Source organism: Vombatus ursinus, unplaced genomic scaffold (genome assembly GCF_900497805.2).
Source record: "Vombatus ursinus unplaced genomic scaffold, bare-nosed wombat genome assembly UNPS02014813.1, whole genome shotgun sequence".
Taxonomy (NCBI): domain Eukaryota; kingdom Metazoa; phylum Chordata; class Mammalia; order Diprotodontia; family Vombatidae; genus Vombatus; species Vombatus ursinus.
Genome location: NW_020954591.1, coordinates 16,902,329 through 16,909,483, shown reverse-complemented (window position 1 = coordinate 16,909,483; position 7,155 = coordinate 16,902,329). Strand labels below are relative to the sequence as shown.

The 7,155-nt window shown below is 38.5% G+C and overlaps 1 protein-coding gene across 2 annotated transcripts in view; it reads left to right on the top strand.

The window, feature by feature from the left end:
* The first annotated feature begins 6,286 nt into the window (after positions 1-6,286).
* Positions 6,287-7,155, top strand: part of TNFRSF19 (TNF receptor superfamily member 19) — an 86,106-nt gene continuing 85,237 nt past the window's right edge. Inside the window, exon 1 of one of the 2 annotated variants that reach the window (XM_027877555.1) lies at positions 6,287-6,552. The gene's annotated coding sequence lies outside the window, so the exon portion shown is untranslated. Of the gene's footprint in view, positions 6,861-7,155 lie in introns of both variants that reach the window. The other variant, XM_027877553.1, reaches the window with a different exon arrangement.

Genomic DNA, 7,155 nt, shown 5'->3' with positions numbered 1-7,155 from the left:
CAGCTACAGGGGAAACTTAGACAAAGGGAATGGCAACTATGGTGGTCTAGCAAGCATGGCCTGCACTATTAATAAACACACATCAAAGGATCAATCAAAGTCCCGTACAGTGTAGCCCATGAGACTGGAACACTGAGAGAAAGAGTGGGAAGGTAAAACTGGATGTTGCTGCATGTGACTGAGAAGCAGGGACGTGGGGAAGCAGTTCTAGCTCCTAAGTAACCCTGATATGCAGGGACTTTCAGGAGGCTTTGAATGAGAAAATCAGATGGGGGTGGGGGGAACAGCAGAGTACATTTGACTATGTCAGCAGTGGGGACACTTTCTAGCTTCCCAATGTGAGTGACTGATGAGGAGTAGCTTGGTCTCCAAATATGAGTTATGTCCAAGAATTCTTGCATTGGGGTTGTGCTATAAATGACTTAAATGCTGGCTAGCCCCACAGTTGCCATAGGTATAGTGGTGATGTCAGTACATATTTGTTTTTATTATTTTTCCTTTACTCCTTCAGTCATGAGGAAAGAACTATATCTAGCCAAACCATGATTGTGTGATCACCGTTATATCAAGTTCACAAGATTCAGGTCCATTGAAACAAAGCACAAAGGGTGGAGGGCTGTTTCCTTCATTGGTGGAGGCTCAAACCAAGAATTTAATTGGATGAATCTACATTGATAACATCCTCAATTAATGAGAGGAGTTGCCACCCACATTTACAGAAGAGTTGAGGGTTAGAGGTAGGAACTTCTTAGAGAGTTCCCTATATTGGGTAGAACAAATAATTACTTTGGTAAATGTGGAATAACCCCCCAAAGTGCCTGTGAGCAGGCTGGTAGTCATCATTTAAATGGGTCAAGTAACTCAGTAGTAGCTTACCCAAGTGGTTAAATTCACAAACATACGTACAGTGCATGTATGTGTATATACGTCAATATACAATACACATATACATATCTGTAGATGTATATTATACCATATGTAATGTATGCATAATATACATATACATGTATGCATATACACACATGTGTATAGCATACTATATATAGATATAAATTTCTTTTACAAGACATTTTACAAAGCCTAATTTGGTATAACAACCAATTAGGTATTATGATTAGAATTCATGATTTGTATATGGTTAGACTAAATAACCTTGAGGCTCCTTCTAACTTGGCAGGTAGAACTTGATTTTTGGATTCATGTAGTGTTATTCCCATTTGACTTGTCAAAGGTCACAAAGTTCATAAAAGTTGGAGATAAAAAATTAATATTTTCTGGAAATTTAGGAATTTTGGAAAGCTTATCATGTATATATTCTTCAAAATCTGCTTCTCATTGAGTTGTTTAGTAAGTAAAATTTCATTGTTGTTAGTGCAAAGTGATAGGACTTTAGGTCTCCAAGGCACCTAGCCTCTTTGTTTCTCAGTTTCCTTATCTCTAAGTTGAGAGTTTGGTCTCTCTAGAAGGCCTTTAAGTCTCCTTTCAGTTCCAAATCTATGATCCTATGAATTGTATATGCAAGTTTGACTTCCCTAATAAAATTCTGATAGTCACTCTAATGTCCTTCTAATCTCATAGAAAATGTTTGAACAGTGTAGCAAGTTTAAAAATAACTACTGCAAGTATAGCAAGTTCTCTCTGATATGACTATCCTCTTCCCTATGTAGCCAGGCAAGCTATAAGTCCCTTTTGGGATTCTAGGGTACACAGAGGGTTTTGTGGTATCTTTACTTCCATTGGCTTTAGCCCCCATTGGCTATGTTCTACTGACTATTAGGTGCCCATAGGTAGCACCCCAGCTCCATTTAACACATTAATATCAATCAGTCTTTTTAAATTAGTCTTTATAAAGGAAAATTTACTTTGGAGATATAGCAATAACAGAAGTATAAATATTTCTTCCTATTACCTCAAGCATACTGTCTTCATCTCTCGATGATTTGGGGGGGGGGAAGTGATCAGTTTCTGTATAACATTGGTCCCACTGAGTTCACATCAAAATATGGCATCGCCAGAGTCTTTGTATCAGCTACCACTATGCTGGGTTGCAAAGTTACTCCCCTGATCCTTGGGACATCAAAGTGGAAATGCTTGCATAACTGATTCTCCTTTCACCTAAAATGGAAAAGAACAAATTCTGAGGCCAACCAAGAACCCAAGCCTATATTCACAAGGCTAATTGGCCTCAGAAGGAGAAATCCTGAGGCCTCTTCCCTTACAGCATCATCCTTCACTGAATGCCATGAGTGAAGGAATCAAAAATATCCACTAAGATGGAGGAGCCAAACAAAATGTCAAAGACACCAAGCCAAGATTGACTCAGGCCTTTTTGAATGTCTCCACAGCCGATCAAAGAGCTTCATATTCACTGCAGGGTTCTCCAACCAAAGTCAGTTACAGAATATCTCCACATGCTCCACTATCTTTCCAAGGTACTTCAGCATACATATAACTCCCTTTGAAGCAAGCTCTCCAGCTTCTTCCCCGTGGGGAAATTGCATCAGCTGACACGATGTACTTTGTGCATGTGGCAGTCTCCTATTACACAAGTATTTTGTCATGGAATCCATAAAACATCCTTAGTAAAGAGAAAATAGAACCTCATATTATTCACGTGTTGACACAGTGAGCTTAATGAACAATGAAACTCAATACCAAAACAACTTGTACAACCTGAACCAATAATTCATTGTCATCATAATTCACATGACCTATAACATATTAAAGTATAGAAGTGGCAGAAGTGTGTTCCAGATACTGAAGAGAAATTAGCACAGAAAGTGGAGGCACAGCAACCAAAGCACAACTTACTGAAGGGAGAAAAAGAAGTTAATTTTATATGACAAAGGAGAATTAAAAACAATCAATTTGAGACTTTATCTCAATTTTTAAAGGAGAGAACTTTTTTATACTCTGTATTTAAGTTGTTCCTGTCACTATACTATCCAACAGAATTTAGCTTATCTAAGGTACTTTGGGGCAAGTTTTTATGCAGGTCTTTACTGCAATGCATCAATCAAAAATAACAATGAGACCAGCAGCATCCCAACAATGGGTGTGCTCAGTTGACTTGGACTGTGGTACTGATGAGACCAGCATAAACTCAATCCCTGCATATGTAAAATAGACTTAATTTCACTCAATTTTGTGCCAACAGGTTATAGATCTAAACTTTACCAATATCTTGCAAACGTTTGTCACTGGTTGCAAGGTGCATTAGGTCACCAATGGCAGGTGGATTTAGCCATCAAACCATCATCATACATGAAAAGTGACTCCAAGAATACATGGAAAGGCTAGCTAGCTTTTCAAATTGCTTTGAAAATAAATTCTTACATTACAGATAATACTGGGCTTCTCACTATATCTTGAAATACTTCTATCTCCTTTTTACTGTTTGTGTGTGTGTGCGTGTATGTGTGAGTGTGTGTGTGTGTGTGTGTACAGATGGAGCATCCTATGTCTAGGTTTCATTTGGGTCCCTGTTTGCAAAAGACTGCTCTGAGGGTGCTAAATGTTCTTGGTGGAACCTCAGGAATCCTGAGTTCATCTACTTGTAGACACACAGCCTCAGAAGATGAAAGAAAGATTTTGCATGCACCGAAATACTTATAACATTACTCTTTTTTTGGGTAGAAGCAATGAATTGGAAACAAAGTAGATGCCCATTTATTAAAAAATGTTACTGCTCCATAAGAAAACAATGAAAAACACAGAAAAGTATGGGAAGATGTGTATGAACCAATTACAAAATGAAGCAAGTAGAACCAGGAAAACAACATACACAGTGACTACGATAGCAAAAAGGGAAACAATAACAACAACAAAGAAACTCACCTCTTTTTTATCATATTGCTCAAACATAGTCTTGAAAATTCGAAAAGAAAATGTACCTCCTTCCCTTTTTTATAGAGGTGAAGAATCAGGGTTAGTTCTTCTGAAATGGTTTTTTTCTCTCTTTAAATTTGTTTTTTTTTTTTGTCCTTATAAGGGATGGCTATCCAGGGAAGAGAGGAGGAGTGATAGATTTGGAAATGGCATCGCTGTAAAAATCAAGTATATCAGCAATTAAAAAAAGAAAAGAATTTCATTTAAAGCTATGCAAATTTGGAACATTGTCTTGTTGAAAACTCCATCTTCTAAAAGTATCACACAATGAAAGGGGCGCCTTGTAAGGAGAAGTAAGAGTGTTTAGGGACAGTTGACCTGAGTTTGAATTCCAGTTCTACTGCTTATCACCCGTGTGACATTAGGCAAGTCACCTTACTTGTCTGGACCTCAGTTTCCTCATTTGTAAAAGAGAAGATTTACCTAGATCTGTTTCATTTCTAGATTCTATGAAGAAAAAAGCTAGTCTATGAGGGAGGAAAGGCAGTCAGTCAATAAACACTTATTCAGCACTTACTATGTGCCAAGCACTGTGGCAAACCCTGAAGATGCTAGGAAAGGCAAAAGACAGTTCTTGCTGTCAAAGAGGAAAGAATCAAATTCTGCTTTTCCCTTTCAGTTTTGCACAAAAATCATTAATGAATTTTTTAAAGTTGGAATTTTTTTCTTTTGCAAACCAAAATAATTTCCCTTCCTTCCATGATTAAAAAAGAGAGAGAGAGAGACCTCAGACAAGTCACCTCTCTTGCTCTCCAATTCCTCACTGGTCAAATAAGAGAGTTGAACTAGATGACCTGTCGGGTCCCTTACAACTCTCAATCTATGACCCTATGATCTTGGAACCACAATTTGCTGTGGCCTGGTACTGTGTTATAAAAGAAAACATGGCCATATAAAAATTAGATTCTCTGCAATACCACATTATCTTACTTCATATTTGACCACAAAAAGAAGTCAAATTAGGCCATCATGAGTTTTTGTTCATAGATTATAAGAAATAAACAAAAGGGGAAAAATTTAATGTGCAATTTTATATACTCATTCAAGATTGGCAGTGAAGAATTGGACTAAAGTATGGTATTGAAGGTCTCTGATTATAAAATTCTAGGTGCAGTTTAGGAGAACTGTCCAGCTAGGTGGTGCAGTAGATAGAAAGACCAGTCCTCAGAAAATTTGTGCTCAAATCCTGCCTCAGACTATTTTTAGCTGTGTCTGGGCAAGTCATTTAACACTCTGCCTGCCTCAGTTTCCTCATCTATAAAACTGGGAATAATTATAGCATCTACCACTTAGAGCAGTCGTAAGGAAAAAATGAAATATTTGCAAAGTGCTTTGCAAACTTTAAAGCATTAAATAAATTGCATTTAAATAAAATGCATTAAATAATGGGCAGCTAGGTGGGACAGCAGCCTCAGACACTTAACTAGCTGTGTGACCCTGGGCAAGTCACTTAACCCCATTTACCTTCCTTTCCTCATCTGCAAAGTGATCTGCAGAAAGTAATGGCAAACCACTCCAGTACCTTTGCCAAGAAGAGTCCAACATGACTCAACAACTTTATTTTTTACCTATGTGTGGCTGCAACATTGCCCCAGAAAGACCAATTAAAACATGTTTTTGGACCATCATTGAACATGAAAGTACTCTCTCTTTACATATCATGTGAAAATCCTAAAATACTTAACAAGTATTAATGAATTAAGCCTAATAACACTGAGCCTAAGGAGATATTACTAGATTTAATTTACAAAATCAGAAACTAAGGCAAAGACAAGCTTGAGTCCAAGCCAAAGGTCACCCAGTGAGTTGGTGGTGACAGATCTGAGAACAGAATTCAAGAGACTGTTGTCTGCTGATTTAATTACTTCTTCAGACTGCCCCATTTTAATTTTGGAATGCCATTCTCTAATTGATAATGGGTTTCTTCCATTCTGATTTTCAAAAAGAGGATAATTTGCTTGAATTCTTAGAGATCTCTTTCTCATTCAGTTGGGTTGCTATTGCTGCCATTCACTCAGTCCATCTGGCGATTTGGAGGCATGTTTCATAATTGCTTGGCAGCTATATTAAATTGTTCTGAACGTTGGATACCCTAGTCTTTGTGGGAATGGTGATTTTTGTCAAAGATAAGGTCTTAAATGCTCTTATTTGGCACTTATCAGGGAGCTCATCATACAAAAAAGCTTTGGCTGTATTCTCTCTCCCTTTTCCCTAGGAAGCAGATAACAGGAACTTTGAAATGAGCCCTGTGCTGGTTACAATGGACTAACCTGATTAGAAATCTTGCAAACCCTTGTTCCTCTCTCTCTCTCTCTCTCTCTCTCTCTCTCTCTCTCTCTCTCTCTCTCTCTGTCTCTCTCTCTCTCGCAGTATTCCCCCACAGTCTGAATTATAGCTCTCCTACCAGTCCCACAGCGTTGAATGATGTCATGGGATCTGCAGTTCGCCTAGATGAAAGGGATAAAGCACAACCCGCTGGCACTAGGAAAAACTCCCAACACACAATCCACAACACAGCTTGGGAACTGAAAAAGCTACAGATCCAGCCACTCAACTCGAGGGAGCCAGGGAGGAATCCTCCTCATTCTCCCGGCCCAGAAACGAGGGGAGAAGCCAAAGTGAGCAACACTTAACAAAGCCACTTAAGGACCAGAAGGCGGGGAGGTAACTACCTGCTGAAAAGAGAATTTTCTTTTTAACATATATTTAAAAAGAAAAAAACCCAAAACAACTTAGCACTGCCTTTGATGCAATGGCATCTGATCACTGATCAGATTACAGGCATTTGGTCTCCGTGCTCGTCTGCCTTTGATCTGCACGGTTAATTTTATTTTCCTGGATTTGGAGTTTCGTCCGGGCTTGTGCTGACACACATTTTTGGGGGAGGAAGAAGCATTTGGTACAGAAGTGGTGCCAGTGTGAAACTAAATTACTGAAAGGGCGGAGACTGGAGAGATTTCAGCACGTTGCAGGTACTACATTTTATATCTTGTTGCAGGCTTTTTATTAGTAGTATTTATTATTACTATTATCGTGTGTGTGTGTGTGTGTGTGTGTGTGTGTGTGTGTGTGTGTGTGTGTGTGTGTTAGGAGCAAAAAAGTTTAACCCTTTCAAGCCAGAATCTGCCTGTCGAATGCAACTCCACCCTTCTAACTATGAATGTCAGAGGAAATGTAATAGTTGATCTATGCAGCAAGCATTGTTTGCAGTGGTATATTTGCACAATTTGTTGTGAAAAATTTAGTTGCAAGCAAGCAGAAGAGACA